This window comes from Manis javanica, chromosome 10 (genome assembly GCF_040802235.1).
Source record: "Manis javanica isolate MJ-LG chromosome 10, MJ_LKY, whole genome shotgun sequence".
In the NCBI taxonomy this organism is placed as follows: Eukaryota; Metazoa; Chordata; class Mammalia; order Pholidota; family Manidae; genus Manis; species Manis javanica.
The window spans coordinates 89208701-89234140 of NC_133165.1; the positions used below are offsets into that span (position 1 = coordinate 89208701).

General features: G+C 38.9%; 1 pseudogene; it reads left to right on the top strand.

Annotated features, from left to right (window-relative positions):
• The first annotated feature begins 7367 nt into the window (after positions 1-7367).
• On the top strand, positions 7368-8316 carry LOC108392356 (olfactory receptor 8S1-like; annotated as a pseudogene).
• The last annotated feature ends 17124 nt before the right edge of the window (positions 8317-25440 follow it).

The following is a 25440-nucleotide window of genomic DNA, read 5'->3' on the forward strand; positions in this document are numbered from 1 at the left end:
CCAGATACAGAAGATGATGAGGTTTTACTACAGCATGATCTATTGTTGGCTAACACTAAGAGCATTTTCTGAATGTCATGATGTTGTAGTTAGGAAAATTTCATAGCAATTCACGTAGCTCTTTGGGGATCAGGGTGAGAAAGGTGGAACAAATTCACCCTGGCTTCGGAGAAAACAAAACATCAAATGATTGTAGTAATACAGCCATTTTCCTTGAATCGTCTTTTTGCAACCTTGATGGGGCTTGATCCTAACCTGTTTCCCTTTTAATTTTTTAAATTGTTTTAAAGGTGTGATTGATATACCCTCTTACGAAGGTTTTACATGAAAAAACAATATGCTTAGTGCATTTACTCATATTATCAAGTCCCCACCCATACCTAAACACAGTCACTGTCCATCAGTGCAGCAAGTTGCCAGAAATCCACTAAGTCCCTTCTCTGTGATACACTGTTCTCCCTGTGATCCCCCCATTATGTGTACTAAACATAATACCCCTTGGTCCCCTTCTCCCTCCCTCCCCACCTGCCCTCCCACATACCTCCCCTTTGGTAACCACTAGTTCGTTCTTGGAGTCTCTGAGTCTGCTGCCATTTTGTTCCTTCAGTTTTGCTTCATTGTTATACTCCACAAATGAGGGAAATCATTTGGCATTTGTGTTTCTCCACCTGGCTTTTTTCACTGAGCATAATGTCTTCCAGCTCCATCTATGTTGTTGCAAATTGTAGGATTTGTTTCTTTCTTATGGGTGAATAGAATTCCATCCTATGTATGTACCACCCCTTCTTTATCCATTCATCTACAGATGGATACTTAGGCTGCTTCCATATCTTGGCTATTGTAAAAAGTGCTGCGATAAACATAGGGGTGCATGTGTCTTTTTGAATCTGAGAAGTTGTATTCTTTGGGTATATTCCAAGGAGTGGGATTCCAGGGTCAAATGGTATTTCCATTTTTAGTTTTTTGAGGAACCTCTATATTGCTTTCCACAATGGTTGAACTAGCTTACATTCCCACCAGCAGTGCAGGAGTGTTCCCCTTTCTCCGCATCCTCAGCAGCATTTGTTGTTCTTAGAGTCTTTTTGATGCTGGCCATTCTTACTGGTGTGAGGTCATATCTCGTTGTGGTTTTAAATTGCATTTCCCTAATGATTAGTGATGTGGAGCATCTTTTCATGTGTCTGTTGGCCATATGAATTTCTTCTTTGGGGAACTGTCTCTTTATATCCTCTGCCCATTTATTAATTGGGTTATTTGCTTTTTCTAACCTGTTTCCCTTTGCTATGCAGTTCATTGAACTATATAGAATAAAGTCACCTAACCATCACAGAAGGGAGCATAAAGCAAACCTGTTGCATCCTCAATCTGGGGAAGATTCAACAACTGGGGAAAGGATGCACAGGATGATCAAGTATTTGGGCTTTGAGAGACACAGGCCTAAGAAAGGTGGGAGCATCCAAAGGGAAATAAGCTAGCCCAAGTGTAGGAGGATCCACCATGGATTCACCAGATGCAAGTTTCTAAAATCTAACTGAAAGTGACACAAGGAAATATTGAGACTACTTCATGAGGCAGACAATTTAGTAGAAAAGCATTTTGCTATCTGAGCTAGATGCTAAGAACTAGAGCAGAACATATAGTTTAAGGAGGAAAAGGGAGGATTGGTGAAAAACAAGAGTCAGAGAGGAGGAGAACACAGTGAGAAATCCAGACCAGCTGTGAAATGCAAATTACTTGTTAACTTAAGTTTAGTGTGTATCTGATCTGGCCAAAAAACAATGACTCCTTGGGGCTACAGTGAACGATGGAAGTTTTCTCTAAAATTCCACTGAATAGATAATTCCTGGAGATCTAAAATATAATAGAATGATTACAGACAAACACCAAACTTGCTGAGACTATATCTTGATATTTCCCACCACAAAAAAAAAGAAATCATAATTATGTGCCATGATAGAGATGTTAGCTAATCCTATAATGGCAGGCATCCTGCAATATACAAATGTATCAATTCAACATGTTATAAACGTGTACTCAATACCCTTCCACAAAGACGCATGTCAATTATATATCAATTTGAAATTTTCAAATAAAAATAAAAAGGTTTTAAGGGAAAAATTTCACATAAGCTGAGTACCTTCTTACTGTGGTCCAGCAACTCAGCCCCAGAGATGAGGATACTTCCATGAGAATGAGAAGCTAGAACCTGTGATTTTGCCATAAGCTGCTGTTTGCCGCACTTGGACAGCACGAGGTTTCACAGGGGCAGCCAAGGCAAATTGGATAGATGCATAAGTAACTGTTTCTGATTTTTAAAATATCTTTAGTCATCAAAATGTTCATCCCAATTATGTTTAGAGATACAGTTCCCTGTGCAATGGGGAAGCAAGCTGTCAGGTGAGTGAAGTCTCACTATACACCTTCCTTCATAATTTCCAACAAGGTATCTCCCCAGTCAGTGGCCAAAAGGAAAAGCTTTCCCAGCTGGTCTACTTTCAAAGCCCATAAGACTCCAGGGTTTACAGAAAAGCTTCAACCCTACAGTTCTATAGCCTGTATCATGAAATCCCCTAAGACTTCTATAAGCTTCTCTCTTCTAGTTAATGAGTTTAAGATTTGTCTTAGACTATGACCTGAGGGGATACAGCTGTTTGGACCTGCAAAGTTACACCAGCTCCATCAAACTATCTGGGTCCCTTAAGCTAGATTGTATCTGAAGGTCACATGCTTCACTGATATTGTTTGCTCATATATAGAGTCACAGATGCAGGTAAAGGAAGTATAGCCTCTTGTGCACTTGTCAGATGAAAAGTGTCCTTAGGCTTATCCATCTGAGATGGTCATTTGTCCTTCTTTACTGTAACTTGTAAACAGGAAAACTTAACATGGATGCTTCCTGAAATTATGCAACAGAAATATTGGTTCTACTACACATTGTGATCACCTGATGAAAGATGACTTCTCATATCATGGTAAGACTTGAGCCAAAGGATGAAATTTGTGCCAGAAAAATCTCAGGCCTCTATGATTTTTCTAAAGGTTCCCCTCATTCCCACATGGAGACATCCAATTTCTGTTTACTTCCACGCACATGGCCTTCAGGGTCTCGCTTCTCAGGCACCTCCTTTCTTGAGTTCTCTCACCATCCTTTCCTTGTGTTGCAGACTGAGTTCCAGACATCCAGACAATCTTTATCAATGTTTCTCTCCTTGGAGGTTCTTGTCCTCAGTTGTTTTCAGCACCTACTGAATAAACTCTCTCTATGCTCTTCAGAGCTGCGTGTGCTCTTGGTGTGGAAACTGCAATGATATGGGAAACTGACAGCAGAAGCCAAGAGGTTCCCAGCCTGGGGAGGAGTGGGGAAAGTACATCAAGTAGATATACTTAAGTGGTCTGAAGTCCTCTTCCTTCCCTAAATACATAAAAAGATCATAAACACAGGTACTGAAAATAATCACTTGTGTGTTATTTACCACCCTATCAAGTCTGGTCTTCACAAATATTAGTCATTAAAGGAGAAGAGAAAAAGCAGAATGCAGGGAAGATTCAAAGGGAAATACTGAGGTGCATGAAGTTTGCCTTCCATGCACTCAAACCACAAGCCCTTTGGCCCTTCCCATTTCAGGTGGCCTTCGGAAATCAAAGGTGTTGAAGCTCTTCTGAGTTTCTCACATCCCTAATAGTATCTACCTAAACCATGTCTGCCTTCCAGGACTAGATCTCTCTCTCATCCTGTCTTCATTAATCTGCTTATCCAGTACTTACATAATTAAAAACTATTTTCTGTGGAATTGCACTGAGTAGATAAATTGTGAGACTTTTCTTGGAAATAATATAAGATTATTGGATCTAAACAAGTTAATAATATACAATGGCATTGATATTCTTTGTCTCTCACAATTTACTAAAGTTTACATTTGGGCAAATGTTAATTTAGATAAAATGAGTCATTATTAAACAGTAGTATAAATTTGAGCCAAAAGTGAAAGGATGGAAGGTGATAATTATTTGTGATTATTTTTTCAATCATCCAGAAAATGCAATGTCTTGCTCCACTTCTCTTCAGGGTGATATCTGAAATTAACATATGCAGAAAACTAGAGGTTACCTATCTGAGATGTGCTCAAGCACAGCTACCCAGGCAAGTTGTTAAATAAATATTTTGTTGAGACAACCACCCTGGGCTCTACCTTCTTCTTACCTACTGCTTTTCTCTGCATAAGCACCCAAACTTCTCTGGCTTCACCTCTTTCTGAATTTCAAAGTAAGCATTCAACTCCAATTGACTACAAGCCACTGTATTTCCTCTCTCAAGGTAAGTAAAGAGAATTTGAAATTAGTGCTCACTTTCCACTGCAAGGATGAAGTGAAGTCCCATTTTCAGTTGGACACATTCAGAGGACCTATGTTGGGAGCTAGGGGGAGTAAACCATGGAAATTTCATAACGTGGGCTTTCACCTGTCTTGCTGACAGCTTGTGTGGAGTCAACACAGAACAGAGGTTTTTGATATTGGATCATTATTCCACAGTTTCTCCAAAATTCTTTGGATATCCTGAGGTTTTCTCCGCTAAATTCTGGAAACAAAAATGGGTTGTAGCCAGGTGACATTAAATGTGGGAAAACCAGAGAGTAAATACAGAGCAAATCCAGGCAGTAAATTGCAAATTTTGAGAAATTTTCCAGTTAAATTGAAAGAATGGGATTGACTTTTTACTTCTGAAGAATAAAAAGAAATTGTTTATTTAGACAAGATTTTACAAACCAAAAGATGGGAAAATTGACTTTTCCATCTGGTCATGCATCTTTGATGCAGAATCAGATTTATTTTGGGCCAGCACACTGGGCTGTGAAGTACTCACCAGGTATAGAGATGTAATTTGAATATGGGCTCTGATTAGGGGTGAGAGTATGGGAACTTGTCTAAGTAAGAAAGAAGAAGAGAAAGGAAAGTTAGACAAAGCGGGCCTTGGCTGGCCCAGCAGGAATGGAATTTGTTACGGTGACTTCTCTGGGCAAGAACAACATGAAATTGGTGAAATCTCCCAGGGGAAAGCTGGGGAATTCAGAGTTTCCAGCTGACAGATCAGGATGACGGTAAGCAGTTATCGTACCAAGAAGGAGAACTCATGAAGGAATAGAATCTGAAATTTCAAAGTGGGTACAAAAAAATGTATCCAGTATGAGATTTCAGCCCTGGATGCTGACAAAATACAGCTGAAAAAAGAGGACAAATAAGTGTGCTCACACAACAGTTCAAGAAAGGCTAAGTAAGGTTACTTCCACAGTCTGGTTAAGTAGAGGATCTTGCACAAAGTAGACCTATAATACTTTGAATATTTAGATAAGTGAGAAGTGATAATGTGATTGATAAATGAATGAATGGAAACATGGATGGAGATGACTGAATATGGAGGAGATAAATGAAATATTATGTAACTAAATAAAGGGATGAAATAATGGATAAATTATCCAATGGATAGATGAGTAAGTGTTATGGTTTTAAGCAACAGAAATGAGCTAGTAGGTGTTAGCTGCTCACTGAAGGGAAGGAATCTGTAGCTGCCAATTATTACAACAGAAGGTGAGCCTTCCGCCTTCACAGTCACTACAAAGTAAACCCCTTAATCCTCATGGCCTTCCCTTCCTCCTCCACCTCCCAGTCAACCTTAAGTTTTCCATATTTCTGAAACTACAGTTCAACCAGGGAATATGCTGCTAAAAAAACACATGTAACGTGCCATATTTGCTTCATTCTTTCATTCTTTGTACATTCAGCAGATATTAAGGACCCGTTGTTGCCTCCCATTATGCTGTGTATTCAAGACTGAAGATAATATGCATGACTAAATACCAAATCTGTTCTCCATAAGAATGTTTGGAGAAAAAAGAACTACTATTAACACATCCTACTAAAAGCCAGATCAGGATAGCTGTCCAAGTGAATGTCCAAAACAATTTATAGAATAAAGGATAAATGAGAACACAGAATGCAGAGATGCAGATGTGTATAGAAAATGGATGTCAGCCAGTCTGGGCTTAAAAATTATAGACATGGTAGCTTCACAGACCTGGGACAAATGTAAAGCTAATTACTTTCTCAACACCAATAAGTTACGACAACATTTCAGTTTCAATTTCCTTATTCTCAAATTTGAATAATGCAACTCACACAGTTTTGTTGTGATCTTCAAGTAGAGAAAAAGCCAAATATTTGATTGTTTATATGCTTAAATATAACTGGCACCAAAGAACTGATAGGTGTCATTACTGTGCATAGTCTGGGCTGGCAAAAGAGATAATTAAACAATATATATATGGAAGAAGAAGGAATTACTGTGAGGACTGAAGAGTCCAAAGGATTTGGGTCAAGATTTGAAGAGAAAAATGTCAACAGGGAATCACCTGGAATCCAGGCAGAGAATCGGAAAGTAATGAAGGCAACAGGGTGCATCTAGTAGGACCAACAGATTTCTGATTCTTCAACGGAGGCTCATCAGAACCACATGGAGAGGGTTTAAAATACCCATAAACAGGATCCAAAAAAGCCCTAGTAAGACAGGATTTCTGCAGGTAGAGAAGCCAGTTTGTACAGAGATTGCCTAATCTGTAACTGCAGAACAGAGAAGTTCACCATTTAGAAGGGATTGTTGCAAACGGAACCATAGACAAAGTTCTGGTCATAGGCTTCTACTGAGTGGATGCAAATCTTGAGTGTTCAAACTGAGGAACTGAACAAGTTTTATCAATCTCAGTAGGGTTTTTTGTTTTTTGCTGTTAAAAAGATAATTTAGGAATCTCCTTCCTTAATCCATTCCCTCTGCACCCACATATGTTTCAAAATTGGCCCTTGAATTGAATAACTAAATGTACTAGAGATACGTGAAAAGTAAAAATGTAACAAACACAGCATGTTATCATTAAGAAATATTGGACTATTTCAAACTTGTGAATGAAGAGTAAAAGACTGTGTGGTTGAAACCAGAATCTAGTAGAATTATTTCTCGAAGAAGTGTCCAGGATGTAATTTGATGAGTAGGAGAGTTGAAGGTGATGAAATGAATTAGTTATGGAATAGACTGAAAAATAATATGAAGTTCTCCAAAGATATTTAAGGTAGAGGAGTCAGAAGTGGAAAGAACATACATGGGCATAGGGGTGAGGAGCTGTGCAGTTAGAAATTTAAGTGATGAAAGAATTCTAGGGAAGCAGGGAAGGTAGAATTTTAAAAAAATTGATGTAAAAGATGAGCAGGCTGAGGAGAGATGTGTGCATACACTGAGTGAAATGGAAAGTCTGAAGTACCATGAAGTGGAGTTCAACACCCATGCATTTGTCTGCTTTCATTCCAGTAAAATATCTCCCAGCATGGCCTTAGGAAACCACAGCACCATCATGGGATTCATCCTCCTTGGGCAGCCCGCCGACCCCCACATCCAGGTCCTGCTCTTTGCCCTGTTCCTGTATATTTACCTCCTGACCATAATGGGGAACCTGATGATGATGCTGGTCATCAGGACTGATTTGCACCTCCATTCACCCATGTACTTCTTCCTGAGTCACCTCTCTTTCCTGGATCTTTGTTTAACTTCAGTCACTGTGCCCAAGCTGTTGGAGAACCTCCTGTCTCAGAAGAAACCAATCTCAGTAGACGGCTGTCTCTCTCAGGCTTTTTTTGTATTTTCCATTGCAGAGACTGAAGCCTTTGTGCTCTCTGCCATGGCTTATGACAGCTACAATGCCATCTGCCGCCTGCTGCTCTATGGCCAGGTGATGAGGAGACAGTTGTGTGGGGGTCTGGTATGGGCCTCATGGGGCCTGGGCTTTCTGGATGGTCTCGTGAACATCCTCATGGCTTGGGATTTGGATTTCTCATGTGATGCCTCACTTCAGCTGTGAGCTGCCATCTCTGTTCTCTCTATCTTGCTCTGATGTTTCCACCAACTTTGCAGTGCTCGTGTGCTCTGCTATTGTGCACACCTCAGGGACCTTACTCCTGGTCTTCTTCTCATATGCCCACATTGTCACCACCATCCTTAGCATCAGGCCCACCACGGGCAGAAGCAAGGCCTTCTCCACCTGCTCCTCCCACCTCACTGCAGTGAGCTTCTTCTATGGATCTGCTTTCCTCTGATATCTCATGTCAACCTCAAGTTCCCCGCTGGAGCTCGTTTTTTCCATACAGTACTGTGTGGTCAGCCTCCTAGTGAATCCCCTTGTCTACAGCTTAAAGAACAAGGAAGTAAAAGCTGCTCTGAAAAGAATGTTGCAAAGAGGTCTACAACGTCTCACAGAGCAGAGAGCAAGCAGAAGATGACTAGGAAATGAGGTAGAATCTCGTCAAATGGTTGAATAATAGAATAGGGAAAAGCTTCTTACTTCATAATAGATATGACAAAATATCTTACAAGAGCCTGTTTCCTTTGAAATGCTAAAGAAAAACCAAGAGCTACTTGTTTACTTTGGCTCATATTTACTTCATTTAGGAACAAAGCAATATGTCTGATAATTATTATTTTGATAAAGATTTTAGCACCAATTTTCAGTGCATTATTAATTTGGTATAAACTTAGAGTAACTTTTAGTTATGAAACGTTCCCAATGCAATTAGCACTGAGAAAACTGTCTAGAACCTCAATTCTTATCTTGATCTAGTATTTAAAAGGGAAGCTATGCTATAAATAAAAAATCAACGACCACTGATAATAAAGAGATATAAACTTCAGATTTAGGGTTGAACAGACAGCTGGGGATGAGTCTACACTGTAGAGGGACTTGTAGAAAAGACAGAAAGTCCTAAGTATTGCTGAGAGAGGTAGTGTCTTCTTAAGGCAAAGCCAGACCCACAGACACTTTCTGTACTCTGTGCCTCTCCGGGCACCTTCACCTAGTGGCACAGGGGAGAAAAGCCACTCGAGTATATTTTAACATTGCCCTGATCTTAGCCATTAACCAAAGAGCTGAGGAAATTAATTTTTACTGAGCTGTTCCTATAAGCCAGGCACCATAGGTGGAATTTTATATGCTTTATGAACATAGCAATTACTCTTCTACAATTTTAATAAAGAATTCCATTTTCTTTTAATTTTCCAATTCTTTAAAACATTGAACATTATTGTTTCTCCAATTATAAAATAATGTACTTTTATTTGGGAAATATGAAAACTTTGAAAATGATAAAAGTATCATTCATAATCCCAAAGTGTTGTCTGTGACTCTTTTTGTGACATCCAAGGAGGTAAAAATGAAAATATTCTTCTCCTTCAGTGTATATACAGAAATATTTACAGAATATATTACAGATACACAGCTTTGTATACACCAGCATTTCCTTGCTCTGTCAGCCGAGGCCTGAAAGTAACAACACCCAAGGAGCCAGGAGCACATTCAGCTCCCAGAACTTGGTTTCTAAAACCATTTTCCAATAAAGCCCAGTGCTGCATGGAGATCCAGCTGATTCTAAAGCTGAGGCAGAGAAAATACAATATGAGCCTACAATACACCAAAAAATTGCATTATCTGGAAAAAATCGATATATTACTAGAAACATGCCACCTAACAAGACTGAATCTCAAAGAAATACAAAACCTGAACAGACTTCTACAAGTAAAGAGGCTGATTCAATAACCAAACCTTCCAACAAAGAGAAGTTCATGACCTGATATCTTTGCTGGTGAATTCTATCAAATATTTAAAGAAGAATTAACACCAGTCCTTCTCAAGCTCTCTCAAAAAATTGACAGAGAGGGAACATTTTACAAGACTGTCATTAACCTGATACCAAAACCAGACAAAGACGCTACAAAATAAGAAAACTACAAGCCAATATCCCTGATGAATAAAGACACAAAACCACACAACCGAATACTATCAAACCGAAATCAGGAGCACATTAAAGGGATACTAAACCATGATCAACTGGGATTTATTCCGCGATGCAAAGATGGCTCAAAACACATGATATTTACCATATTAACACAAAAGATAGAAATCATGTTATCATCTTAATGGATATGGGATAAGATTTTGACTATGTTCAATGTCATTTCTTGACAAATCTAAATAAGTACAGAAGGAATACACCTCAATATAATAAAGCCTACATATGATAAGCCTACAGTTAACATCACATATAGGACTTGTACACTGAAAACTGTAAGACACTGAAAAGAAATTGAGGAAGACACAAATAAATGGTCAAAAGGAATTCCAGCTGTGTAGCTATTGAAGACAGGTATTAAAAGCCAAAATTTCTACACAAACATAAAGAACATAGTGAGGCAGAGTTCAGACACATAAAGTTTCCAAGGCCTGCTCTGGATGTGCAGTGTGGGGGCAGATCTCCCGTGCGAGAGGCTGCAAGGAGGCTCTGCGGCTCTAGACACTTCATTTCCCACTGATCTTCATTCAGATTTAGATATTATCCAATTGGCCTATTTTAGCAGTACTCTTCCTGTCAGAGTGCAGGCTATGTGCTCTAGACAGATAACCTGGTTTTGACCTCATCATGACTGAAAACTGAAATCATCCTTGTCTCTCATCTTTCAGCTGTCACACAACTGGCCGCTGTTCTGGGGGCCTGTGGTGTGCTGGTCTCAGGCACCGCATCACTCACCTGAGTAGAGGGCCACCGCTTACTATGCATGCGGTTTCCATTGGCATGATGAAAATATTTGGCTCTAGACGGAAGTGGTGACTACACAGCAAGGTGAATGTACTAAATACCACTGAGTTGTTCACTTTAAAACGGCTAATTTATGGTATGTGGAGTTCATCTCAGCCCTAAAAATAGTAATACCTTGAATTTCACGGATGTCTTAGGTATCCTGAGACAGAAGTTAGTGATATACAATACTCAATTCTTGTTTATAAAATTTACCTGGAACAGCACTTTATTGCACCTGTTTTTTTTTTTTTAAGAAAGATTGTAGGGACAAATTTGTGCAGAATTCCAAATAATAGATGTAAATAATCTTTCTTCCAGGAGATGATAATCAATTCTCTTCCTTTAAGCATCAGTGGGACTTAGTGACTCAGTTACAAAGAACAGAGAATGGAAAGGGGAAAACAATAACTTTACAGGGGGCAAAACTGGCAGATACCACTTTAATCCAGTGATCAATAACATTATCAGTGATAACTTATGCTTTTATCATAACTCCCTGTATGATGAGATTGAAGGGTATTACACATCTGTGGTTTTCTTACCAAACCCATCTCCTCAATTTCATCACAAGAAAACATTGGACAAATCACAATCGAGGGACATTCTCAAAATGACCAAACAGTGCCTTTGGAAACTATCAAAGCCATGAAAAACAAGGAAAGACTGAGAAACACTCATGATTGGAGAAGGCTAAAGAGACATGATGGCTCAGTACAATATGGTATCCTGAATCATTTACTGGAACAAGAAAGGATGTTAGTGGAAAAAACTGGCAATTCTTAATAAAGACTATAGTTCAAGACATAATATTGTTCTAATATTAACTTCTTGAGAAATGTACCATGGTTATATGTCTACATAAGAGAAAGCTGGGTAAATGGTATACAGACTCTGTGTGATATATTAACTATTTTTCATTTAAAGCTTTTCCCAAAAAACTTAGAAAGATGAATCAATGTAATATAATGAACAGTAATGACAGTCCACTTCAGGAAAACAGTCATTATTTTACCTCTGTGGTGATTCCCTGCAAGATCCCACTTGAAAGCCTTGGTGGCCATATGTGAACAGTATTTTCCTCAGGAATGTCTGTTGATAAAAGTAAGAGGCAAATGTGAAACACCACAGCTGCCTAAGACAATGGATAACAGTTGGAGAAAACAATATGCTAATCAAAAAGCTGAAAATGAATAGATGAGAAAGGAGATGTCCACTTTGAAAAGCCCCAACATATTGCTTGGATTCCAGAAGTTCATGCACATTCATAGGTCTGTGCACATAACCGAAGCTGTGTGTATGCTGTGGAAATCGATGTCACTAAAGGAACTGATCATTAAGAGAAACTTTCTTCGTTCAGAAAATAGCCCCTATTGAATTGTTCTTAGAGGATTTGTTGAGCTTCTGAAAATACGAGGAGGTGGCGAAAAAGGAATTCTGTTAAAGGTGGTTGGGGGCACTGGGCATGTGGTGGGAAAGGGGCATCAAGAAAGGGGAGGAGAAGGTACCCATCTCCCTGTGTGGACCCAAGGTTCTGTGCCCAGTGCTACTTGACCATCTACGTTTAGGACCAGTGTCATCCTGGAGAACTTTCTGTAATCATGGAGATGTTCTACCTGAGGCCTGTCCAGTCAAGTCCTACCAGTTGTGTGAAACTATTGAGCACTTGAAATGTATCTAATTCAAATGAGGACTTGAACTTTACATTTTATTTCATTTTAAATATTTTCTATTAAATGAACACATGAGGCTAGTGGCTACCACATTGGCCAATGCAGCTCAACGCCAGAGAATGGCAAACTTCTGCTGTAAAAGGCCAGATAGTAAATATTTAGACTTTGAGATCCATTCAGATCCTGTTGTAACTACTCAGCTCTGCCAGTTTTCCACCAAGGCGCCACAGACAGTAAGTAAATGAATGAGCTTGTCTGCAGTCCCATATACTTTATTCACGGAACACAGGCAGTGAGCCGGATTTGGTCCATGGCCATAGACTGCCCTAGAGTATCAGATGCTTGTGCACACTTATCCCCATGAGGGAACTTTTACATTAACTGTGGACTCAGATTATTTCTTCTACTTTCCTTACCAATTCCTTTAAGAGCTTTGATTTTTTCTCAGAAAATTTCTGGTTGGCACCAAAGAGGTAATCTGTCACATGAGCCTCTCCATTCCCCAGCTCCAGAAAGATGAGGAAATCTCTCTCTACATGGCTTCCTCTAAGGGAAGGAGACCTTGCCTGGAACCTTTTCTTTTGCTAATAATATCTTGCCCCATTCACCTTCCTATAAAAATCTTCCATTTTGTTCAGCACCTCAGAGCTTATGTCTGTTTGGTGGATGGAATGCTGCTCCACTCATGAATCACTCAATAAAGCCAATTAGATCTTTAAATGTACTTGGTTGAACTTTGTTTTTAACACAAATCCTTTAAGATCTTGTTTTTCAGTTTTGTATTTGATTGAGCAGATTTGGAAATTATGTAGCAGTAGTGTTGTGATTTCAAGTCACCACTTTACTGGAAACAATTTTGTAACACACAGTGGCTCTAGGAATCCATCAGATTCCTCCAGTTTAAAACTGGGACAGAACGCTGATTCCCGTCTCTCATTTACCATAAGCATCCAAAAATGGATAGAACTCAGCTCCTTAGTCTTCTTTTCCTTTTACACTGCCCTAACTCAGACCTTCATTATTTCAGAATTAAATTACAGGCATCCTCCTAATCGATCTCCTCCCACAGTTCTGCTCCCCTCAAATTCATTTTCTATGCCTGTAGTACAATGTTACCTAGAAAACTGCTTATATGCCCATGTTCTTCAAAGTTTAAAACCTTATGCCCAGTGCTGGAGAAGTAAAATTCCAAGTTACTTTATTTAGCATGACATATAAAACCACAGACAATCAACTTCTATCTACCTAGAGTCTCATCCTTAATTGATTTCAGTTTTAAATCACTAAACTCATGAATCATGCTATTCATCATCTATTTAAATTTTTTTGAACTTGCTCACGTGACCATTAATGTTCAACATGCTGGGTAAGCAGTGTCTCTTGTCTACATCAGCCCTGCCTTTTGCACACTGCCATTTCCGTACATAGCACGTTTCTCCACTACTGCCCTGTCACACACATGATCCTCACTGAGCTGTCAAAACCTCTGTAGGCCAGGGACTCTGCCATAATCATTGTCATAATTACGTTTGTAGAGTTCATTCTGGCACTTAAAATGCCCCTTGCTACGTAGATGCCCAGGACAATATCCTGGTATCACAGGATAGGGAAAATTAATTGTTTTCAAATATATGAACCAGAAAATACCTCTTTATCTTTCTAAATTAAAGTTAAATTCTCTACTTTTAAAACCAATTGCATAACAATTAATAAATGCATTTAAAAAGAAGTGCCATTAAAGCAAAATGTTACACCATGTATAATTCAGATTCACTTCTCTTAATGCAGTATTTTAACATTTTATTATAATATAAAACTGTAGTCCTGAATACTTACTTATGACACCTGACTAAATTCTCATTAGCATACTTATAAGCCATGAAGACCTTGTTTCCATTTTGGATTTGAGGGAGTTAACTCAAATCCCTGAATCAAACAGTTTTGGAAAAATCCCTACTATCTAAGGGAGATGTCACAAGTTCAGATTCTTATTCTTTTTGCTCCAGTAAAAATTTAATGTTAATTGTGATGAAGATAATCTTTTGTGTGAGGAAGGAAATACATATATACTGAAAAAATGTTTCTGTATATATCTATATATATCTTATAGATGTCTCTTTATTCTGTTTCAATTATTTACAATTTCCCTCTTTCCTCTATTGTCAATTAATATGGTATTCACCAGTAACAATAAAACCACCCATTTTTTACAACTAGCTTTATAATGTAAATGTATTAGAAATTTAAAATCAAAATACTTAGAGTCACATTGGTATTGTATCTGCATCTTTGCTTATAAGGAGCATAATGAGAATTAGAAAAATCATCTATGAAAGTGCAGTCCTAGCTCTGTCATAAATCAATATGTAAGTTAGGACAGTCATTCCTTTGGTCTTAGTCCACAATATTTACATGAATGACCTGAACAGGAGGTGGGACGGGCTCATCTCAGAAGGTGATTGGATCAGGTTTCCAGAACATCATTCACAGGTCCTTATGAACCAGTGCTTCACTCACCCGGCTCAGCCTGACTAGGCCAATCCTATCACCAAGTTCCATCATTTAATAGTTTCCAAAGTCATTAGACTGAAGAGCCCATTTGCATTGTAGAATACAGTGGTAGTACCCATTTTCAAAGCTTAATATTCACCATGTAATATAAATTGATAGTAAGGTAGCAGTTTCTAAAAGATCACCTATAGAAAAATTTTTGAACTAATCCATTCAGTCAATACTGTGTAATAAAGTCAGAAATTGAAACAGATTAATGGGACAGAATTTATTCTCCTGAAGAATAACGTTTTAGTGATGTGGGAAAGTCCCCTGCCTAGATGTAAATTTTTCAGGTGCGAGGATAGCATATTTTACTGAGAATCTCTAATGTATTTCTCAGTACTAACAATATACTGGGAAGGAAATATTTTTTCCTTTAGATAAAATTCTTAAAATTAGTCTTCCATTACTCTCCTAAGCAATGCCACCACCTAGTTCTATCTAAGTTAATTATTATTATTTGGATCATATAAAATACATTTTGACATTTTGGCCAAAACAGTCGAGTCAAAAAAAAAATCTAAAAATCTAATTTATGCTGCCCATTTAGATGCATTTTTTAGTTGAAAATTCATTCCTGGAGATAAAGCAGTTTCCCAAAAACTTGTGTTAGCTTTAAGGGTGGTTTCACACCAGCCCTCTTAAGCACCAGACTATAGGTTGGGGGTTCACAGATGTCTCCCATAACGTATCTACACATAAATCTTTGTGTTCTCAGTTCCTTCCATCATTTCATCATCAGGCTGTTTATATTCAGAAATGCAGCTTGTGTGACCACAGGACAGTAATATGGATGCGAGGAGGGTGCACAGCCAGCTCCTAGGGAATTCACACATGAGGCATCCAGCTACTAAGTATGAAATTATACAGCAGGGAAATTCTTCTGACCTGTCCTCCTCTCTTGGGGGCACAGGACCTCAGGAGCACTTGCCAAGGTTAGAACTCTGTGTCAACCCAGAAGCTCCAAAAGACACCCAGGCCAAAGAATTCCCTGTGGCTTAGAAAGTTAACTTTACTCAGGCAACGAGTTAAAATCTCACATCAGGCTGTGACTTCAGGGAACAGAGGTCACTGGCCAGGTGTCTCTGAAACTGCCAGGCTCCCGTGGCCAACACATGGCATCCTAAGCAGAGATGCCATCCCAGAAGACCAGATCCCAAGTCACCCATTTGCAGAGAGCTGTATTGCTGTGTTTAGCTTCACAGTGAGAATTAAATGCAGAGACGTCTGCGAGGCAGGACCTAGGATCAGGTGAGAGGAATCTGCACTCCCAGGGTGGAGACTGGTCCGTGGAGAGGTTTGCGAGGATGAGGAGGAGGGAGAGTTTCCTGAGTAGACCCAGAGTGTGGCCACGGTGTTTTCTTGCCTATTTCTTCCTTTCTGTGAGAAAGAAAATATTCTGTGCTGTTCTTAGAAGAAATGGGTGTCTAATGTGTGAAGAATTACGGGCCAGGGACAAGTTCATCCAGAACAGAAGGGAGAAATGGAGGTTTTCGTTAACAGAAAAAATCAGGCACTGGGTAGGGCAAATATATGGGATGGTGAGAGGACATGAGAATAGATGGATATTTGCTCCTGTTTACCGCCCATTAACATGTGTATAGAAAGTTCCCTTCTCTGCTATCACCAACTCTCTCCTTCAAAACTGACCAAACTGATGTAGGTGCTGTAGCACCCAGGAGACAGGCAGAAGCCAAGAAAAATTGAAGAAAAAAATTAAATGTAATGCTGTTATTATTCCATATTTTCCTACTTTCATCCCTTCGTCTAGTTCTGGAGCCTCCCTGACACCCGTGGAATTAATCCTGCCTCTGACCACCCACTTATCCCCTCCCGGGTCATGTAGCGCCCTCTCCCGTGATCAGTGAAGAGAGGAAAACCCAAAACCTATCTGGTCCCCTCTCATTAACCCATCGGTCGCAGTGTGATGGGAACTCGTGAAATTAACGAACAGTTTTACTTGAAATAGATTGGAGCCCAGCAAAGTGATAGGAATCTCTTGCTGTAGGTCTCACTCTCCAGGCATACGTCCCATCCACCTGTCCCCTTGGAAGGATGGGGTCAGCACATGCCAATCCACAGAGCTCAAATTCATCTCCAGCTCTTGGAGCCTTGGTGACCTTGGGCAAGTTGCCTAACTGCCTTTCCTCAGTTCCTCACCTCTTTTTCAAAAAGTAAAAGGATAAAGGAAGACAATGAACTCCATCAGGTAAAAGTTACTTGAGAAATAAGTAGGTTAATACATGTAAGGTGCTTGCAGGGTGTCCAGCATCATCTTCACATCATGAGCACCATCATAACCATTACTCATTAGATACAGAGGTGTTAAAACTGAGCTGAGCTTGAAGTGCTAACCAGTATTTAAATGTATACTCATTCTAGTGGAGATAATAGTAGGACGAATGACCTGCAAAATAACTCCCAATATTCAACATCCTGCTGATCTGTAGAGTGTTTTTGGACAAATGTGTTCTCATACTGCAGCTTATGCAGATTTGTAAAACCCAGCTTCCCATTAGGAGCGGCACTAACTTCTATGTTGCCCTTGCTTTCCTCTTGGTAAAGATGAAGTACATCCCTTCTGCCTCTTTGGATCCAGGCTCAGTTACCCAACCTTCAGTATGAATTGAAAACACTCTGATCTCTCTCTGCGGGGGTAAGTGAGCACAAGGGGCTGAAGGAGGAAATGTGGATGAATTAAAACAACTATCTGCTAATTCACACAGAAAATTCCAAACACAGAAGTGTTCGTATTCTTATATAAGTGGCCTCAGCTTCATTTATGCATCATTTTTTTTTGCTAGTATAAGTACCAGAGAAAATGCTTTCTTCCAACAGTATTTGACAAATAAGGAGATGAAGGGCTCCTTATTTCTTATTTTGTCCAACAGGCTGTTCCCCTCATGGTGAACTTGAGTTGGTTTGAACCATATATGCTGCATTATTAGCCTTGTAAGAAGACTTGTGATGTAAATGAAATCTGAAAAGTTCCCACAGTCTAGGAAACTGTTGAATATACAGTATTAACAGAGGATAAATGACCAGGGAGAACAAGGACTTGGAAGGTGGCTGCTCTATGGGATTTAACTTGTTGTGAGTGTGTCAGGCAAAACCAAGGTCACACTCTGTGGTATCATGGCAAAGCCTGAGAATACAGGGCAGATTAGAGCTATAAAGAGACCGGTCAGAAGACTGTGTGATGTTACCAATCCAGGTGATAGTTTTCATGAATAGGCACAGCCTACGTGTATAGACATTTATCAGGCAGGAAATTGGGCACTGGAAAGGCTGAGAGAATAAATCCCTGAATGCAGGGCAAGAGTGGCAAAAAATCTAAGGGAAAAACAGATTATTCATATAACAGTTGAACAGAGGAACAGAGAGGTTGTGTCCTCTCAATTCCTAGCATAGCCTGGCATGTACAGGCAGGTATGTGAAAATTTGGCATCTGAAAAAATGGCTTTATGGAGAAATCATAGAAGATATCTTCTATATAAATGGAAAGAGGGATTGTGAAATTGAATCTTTGAATTACAAAGGAATGGATGACTAGGCAATGGACAAGGATAAGTGGAGGATGGATGGTGTGTGGATGGGTGGGTGGGTAGGAGGTTATAGGTTGAATGTCATGGTTTTCTTGTATTGTTGTTGTAAATATACGTGACATAAAACTTACCATTTTAACCGTTTTTTTTTGAGAGGTCATCTCTCATATTTATTGATCAAATGGTTGTTAACAACAATAAAATTCTGTATAGGGGAGTCAATGCTCAATGCACAATCATTAATCCACCCCAAGCCTAATTCTCATCAGTCTACAATCTTCTGAAGCATAACGAACAAGTTCTTACATGGTGAACAAATTCTTACATAGTGAATAAGTTCTTACATGGTGAACAGTACAAGGGCAGTCATCACACAAACTTTCGGTTTTGATCATGCATTATGAAATATAAACAATCAGGTCAAATACGAATATTCGTTTAATTTTTATACTTGATTTATATGTGGATCCCACATTTCTCCCTTTATTATTATTATTTTTGTTATTTTTAATAAAATGCTGAAGTGGTAGGTAGATGCAAGATAAAGGTAGAAAACATAGTTTAGTGTTGTAAGAGAGCAAATGTAGATGATCAGGTGTGTGCCTGTAGACTATGTGTTAAGCCAAGCAAGACACAGGCAATAAAACATCCACGCATGCAGAAGATTTCTCTCAAAACAGGGGGTGGGGTGAGGTTCTAAGCCATACCTCTGTTGTTCCCCAATTTCTCACCTGATGTCCCCCCTGCTACTGTGCCTGTCTTAGGTTGTTCCTCCCTTGAGGATTCTTACCCGTCTCTGGCTAACCAGTCATCTTCCAGGGCCTTACAGGGAGACATAAAGTTGGAAGTGAGAGAGAAGCCATATTGTTTGAAAAGGTTAGCTTTTTACTTCTTTGCAGATTTATGCCCTGTGGCTTCTATGCCCAGCATTTGTCTTGAGGTATCTTTCCCACTTGGAGGAATTATGATACTCGTAAATTCGATATGAGGCACGAATTCTATTTAAGGGTTGTAATTAGGAAGAAAGAAGAAAAGCTATAGAGGTAGTAGACGGAAGAAAACATGGGAGGGTTGATTATTTCTTTGACATATCTTCTTGTAGAGTAACTTAAGCATGTATAGGTTTTTAACTACATAATTAAATTATGCACACACATTAACATAATAGGAATACAGTTACACAACCAAAGCAGATCTATAATTACCAGCCATCTCCAGTGAAGCCAAGGTAACCAGTTAGGCACCCTAGGCATTTGTGAAAATTTGTCTATCATATGATGGATATTGCCCAACTGTACTTGAACTGTCTGAGAGAAATCAGACAAATTAAAACAACCCATTCCTGGGAACTGTTCACATCCCATATGTTCTTTTAACAGTAGATAGTCTGTAGTTGTAAGATTTTGGAGCACTACAACTTGCACGTCTTCTAATTCTTGGTTGAGTTCCAACAGTATAGATCCAGTCAAATTTGTTGTTTTACTGAAAGCACAGGTCAGCTTAGATATCTCTTTCTTCATTCCAATGGCAAGTCCAGGCACTGGTGGGATTGATGCAGCTACAACTGCAGCATCGCCTGGATCTTTGTTGAGGTTTTTGATGATCATCTTCTGGTATGACTCTTCCAGAGAGTGCTGATGTTGGAAGTTATTCTTCATATCATATCTTAGTTCATTTTCTGGGTAGCCTAATTAGGCTTTGATCCTCTGTATAAACACAAACAGACCCTTTGCCCACGCTTTGATATGCCCTTTATACCATTGTGTAGAACTCATTGGAGGTCACCACACAGAAACTGCTTTTTTTTTTGAGAAAGAAATATTTTCAGAATAGTGTACCTCCATAGCCGATCATCTGACAACCTTTAAGTGATCAAAATTAAGGATATTTAAAGCATGCATTAATCGTTGATTTATAGTTAGTTTTATCCTATCAGGGAGTAATACCCCTTTTCCTTTTTTTTTTGTTATCATAAATCAACACTTACATGAAGAATATTACATCTACCAGGCTCTCCCCTATACCAGGTCCCCGCTATAAACCCCTTTACAGTCACTCTCCTTCAGCATAGCAAAATGTTGTAGAATCACTACTTATCTTCTCTGTGTTGTACAGCCCTCCCCATTCTCCCACCCCCTCCATGCATGCTAATCTTATTACCCTCCTTCTTCTTCCCCCCCTATTCCCTCTCTACCCATCCTCCCCAGTCCCTTTCCTTTTGGTAACTGTTAGTCCATTCTTGGGTTCTGTGATTCCGCTGCTGTGTTGTTCCTTCAGTTATTCCTTTATTCTTATACTCCACAGATGAGTGAAATCGTTTTGTATTTCTCCTTCTCTGCTTGGCTTATTTCACTGAACATAATACCCTCCAGCTCCATCCATGTTGCTGCAAATGGAGGATTTGCCCTCTTATTATGGCTGAGTAGTATTCCATTGTATATATGTACCACATCTTCTTTATCCATTCATCTACCGATGGACATTTAGGTTACTTCCAATCCTTGGCTATTGGAAATAGTGCTGTGATAAAGATAGGGGTGCATCTGTCTTTCTCAAACTTGATTGCTGCATTCTTATGGTAAATTCCTAGGAGTGGAATTCCTGGGTCAAATGGTAAGTCTGTTCTGAGAATTTTGAGGAACCTCCATACTGCATTCCACAATGATTGAACTAATTTACATTCCCACCAGCAGTGTAGAAGGGTTCCCCTTTCTCCACAGCCTCACCAACATTTGTTGTTGTTTGTCTTTTGGATGGCAGCCATCCTTACTGGTGTGAGGTGATACCTCATTGTACTTTTAATTTCCATTTCTCTGATAATTAGTGATGTGGAGCATCTTCTCATGTGTCTGTTGGCCATCTGCATTTCTATTTTGGAGAACTGTCTGTTTAGTTCCTCTGCCCATTTTTTAATTGCATTATTTGATTTTTGATTTTTGAGGCATGCGAACTCTTATATATTTTGGACATCAAGCCTTTATCGGATCTGTCATTTACAGGTATATTCTCCAATACCGTAGGGTTTCTTTTTGTTCTATTGATGGTGTCTTTTGCTTTAAAGAAGCTTTTCAGCTCAATATAGTCCCACTTGTCCATTTTTGCTGTTGTTTTCCTTGCCTGGGGAGATATGTTCAACAACAGGTCACTCATGTTTATGTCTAAGATGTTTCTGCCTATGTTTTTTCCCAAGTGTTTAATGGTTTCATGACTTACATTCAGGTATTTGATCCATTTTGAATTTACTTTTGTATATGGGGTTAGACAATGGTCTAGATTCATTCTCCTACATGTAGCTGTCCAGTTTTGCCAGCACCATCTGTTGAAGAGACTGTCATTTCGCCATTGTATGTCCATGGCTCCTTTATCAAATATTAATTGACCATATATGTCTGGGTTAATGTCTGGAGTCTCTAATCTGTTCCACTGGTCTGTGGCTCTGTTCTTGTGCCAGTACCAAATTGTCTTGATTACTATGGCTTTATAGTAGAGCTTGAAGTTGGGGAGTGAGATCCCCCCTACTTTATTCTTCTTTCTCAGGATTGTTTTGGCTATTCGGGGTCTTTGGTGTTTCCATATGAATTTTTGAAGTATTTGTTTCAGTTCATTGAAGAATGTTGCTGGTAATTTGATAGGGATTGCATGAAATCTGAATATTGCTTTGGGCAGGATGGCCATTTTGACAATATTAATTCTTCCTAGCCACGAGCATGGGATGAGTTTCCATTTGTTAGTGTCCCCTTTAATTTCTCTTAAGAGTGACGTGTAGGTTATAGAGTATAGGTCATTCACTTCTTTGGTTAGGTTTATTCCTAGGTATTTTATTCTTTTTGATGCAATTGTGAATGGAATTGTTTTCCTGATTTCTCTTTCTATTGGTGCATTGTTAGTGTATAGGAAAGCTGCAGATTTCTGTGTGTTAATTTTGTATCCTGCTACTTTGCTGTATTCCAATATCAGTTCTAGTAGTTTTGGGGTGGAGACTTTATGGTTTTTTACGTACAATATCATGTCATCTGCAAATAGTGACAGTTTAACTTCTTCTTTACCAATCTGGATTCCTTGTATTTCTTTTTTTTGTCTGATTGCTGTGGCTAGGACCTCCAGTACTAAGTTAAATAGCAGTGGGGAGAGTGGGAATTCCTGTCTAGTTCCTGATCTCAGAGGAAAAGCTTTCAGCTTCTCGCTGTTCAGAATAATGTTGGCTGTGTGTTTATGATATATGGCCTTTATTATGTTGAGGTACTTGCCCTCTATTCCCATTTTGCTGAGAGTTTTTATCATGAATGGATGTTGAATTTTTTCAAATGCTTTTTCAGCATCTATGGAGATGATCATGTGGTTTTTGTCCTTTTTGTTGATGTGGTGGATGATGTTGATGGATTTTCGAATGTTGTACTATCCTTGTATGCCTGGGATGAATCCCACTTGATCATGGTGTATGATCCTTTTGATATACTTTTGGATTCGGTTCACTAATATTTTATTAAGTATTTTTGCATCTTTTTTCATCAGGGATAGTGGTCTGTCATTTTCTTTCTTGGTGGGGTTTTGCCTGGTTTTGGTATTAGGGTGATGTTGGCTTCATAGAATGAGTTTGGGAGTCTTCCCTCCTCTTCTATTTTTTGGAAAACTTTAAGAAAAATGAGTATTATATCTTCTCTGTGTGTCTGATAAAATTCCAAAGTAAATCCGTCCAGACTGGGTGTTGTTTTCTTGGTTAGTTTTTTGATTACCGTTTCAATTTCTTTTCTCATAATTGGTTTGTTTAACTTTTGTGGTTCTTCCTTGGTCAGTCTTGGAAGGTTGTATTTTTCCAGAAAGTTGTCCATTTATTCTAGGATTTCCAGCTTGTTGGCATATAGGTTTTTATAGTAGTCTTTAATAATTCTTTGTATTTCTGTGGAGTCTTTCGTGATTTTTCCTTTCTCATTTCTGATTCTGTTGATTTGTGTTGATTCTCTTTTTCTCTTAATAAGTGCATCTAGAGGCTTATGTATTTTGTTTATTTTCTCAAAGAACCAGCTCTTGGTTTCATTGATTTTTGCTATTGTTTTATTCTTCTCAATTTTGTTTATTTCTTCTCTGATCTTTATTATGTCCCTCCTTCTGCTGACTTTAGGCCTCATTTCTTCTTCTTTTTCCAATTTCGATAATTGCGATGTTAGACTATTCATTTGGGATTGTTCTTGCTTCTTCAAGTGTGCCTGGATTGCTATATACTTTCCTCTTAAGACTGCTTTCACTGCGTCCCACAGAAGTTGGGGCTTAGTGTTGTTGTTGTCATTTGCTTCTATATATTGCTTGATCTTTCTTTTAATTTGTTCACTGATCCATTGATTACTTAGGAGCATGTTCTTATGCCTCCATGTGTTTGTGAGCCTTTTTGTTTTCTTTGTAGAATTTATTTTTACTTTTATACCTTTGTGGTCTGAAAAATTGGTTGGTAGAATTTCAATATTTTGGATTTTGCTGAGGCTCCTTCTGTGGGCTAGTATGTGGTCTATTCTGGAGAATGTTCCATGTGCACTTGAGAAGAATGCATATCCTGTCACTTTTGGTTGTAGAGTTCTATAGATGTCTATTAGGTCCATCTGCTCTACTGTGTTGTTCAGTGCTTTCGTGTCCTTACTTATTTTCTGCCTGGTGGATGTATCCTTTGGGGTGAGTGGTGTGTTGAAGTCTCCTAAAATGAATGTATTGCAGTCTATTTTCCCCTTTAGTTCTGTTAGTATTTGTTTCATATATGTTGGTGCTCCTGTGTGGGGTGCATACATAATTAGAATGTTTATATCCTCTTGTTGGACTGAGCCCTTTATCATTATGTTGTGTCCTTCTTTATCTCTTGTTACTTTCTTTGTTTTGAAGTCTATTTTGTCTAATATTAGTACTGCAACCCTGCTTTCTTCTTGCTGTTGTTTGCCTGAAATATGTTTATCTGTCCCTTGACTTTTAGTCTGTACATATCTTTGGGTTTGAGGTGAGTTTCTTGTAAGCAGCATATAGATGGGTCTTGCTTTTTTATCCATTCTATTACTCTGTGTCTTTTGATTGGTGCATTCATTCCATTTGCATTTAGGGTGACTATTGAAAGATATGTATTTATTGCCATTGCAGGCTTTAAATTCTTGGTTACCAAAGGCTTGAGGTTAGTCTCTTTAGTATCTTACTGCCTAACTTAGCTTGCTTATTGAGGTGTTATATACACTGTCTGGAGATTCTTTTCTTCTCTCCCTTCTTATTCCTCCTCCTCCATTCTTCATATGTCGAGTGTTTTGTTCTGTGCTCTTTCTAGGAGTGTTCCCATCTAGAGCACTCCCTGTAAGATACGCTGTAGAGGTGGTTTGTGGGGAGCAAATTCCCTCAGCTTTTTCTTGTCTGGGAATTGTTTAATCCCACCATCATATTTAAATGATAGCCGTGCTGGATACAGTATCCTTGGTTCAAGGTCCTTCTGTTTCATTGCCTTAAATATATTGCGCCATTCTCTTCTGGCCTGTAGGGTTTCTGTCAAGAAGTCTGATCTGAGCCTGATGGGTTTTCCTTTATAGGTGACCTTTTTCTATCTAGCTGCCTTTAAAACTCCTTCCTTGTCCTAGATCTTTGCCATTTTAATTATTATGTGTCTTGGTGTTGTCCTCCTTAGATCCTTTCTGTTGGGGGTTCTGTGTATTTCTGTGGTCTGTTTGATTATTTCCTCCCCCAGTTTGGGGAAGTTTTCAGCAATTATTTCTTCAAACAGACTTTCTATCCCTTTTCCTCTGTCTTCTTGTTCTGGTACCCCTATAATACGGATATTGTTCCTTTTGGATTGGTCACACAGTTCTCTTAATATTGTTTCATTCCTGGAGATCCTTTTATCTCTCTCTATGTTAGCTTCTATGCATTCCTGTTCTCTGGTTTCAATTCCATCAATGGCCTATTGCATCTTATCCATTCTGCTTATAAATACTTCCAGAGTTTGTTTCATTTCTGTAATCTCCTTTCTGGCATCTGTGATCTCCCTCTGG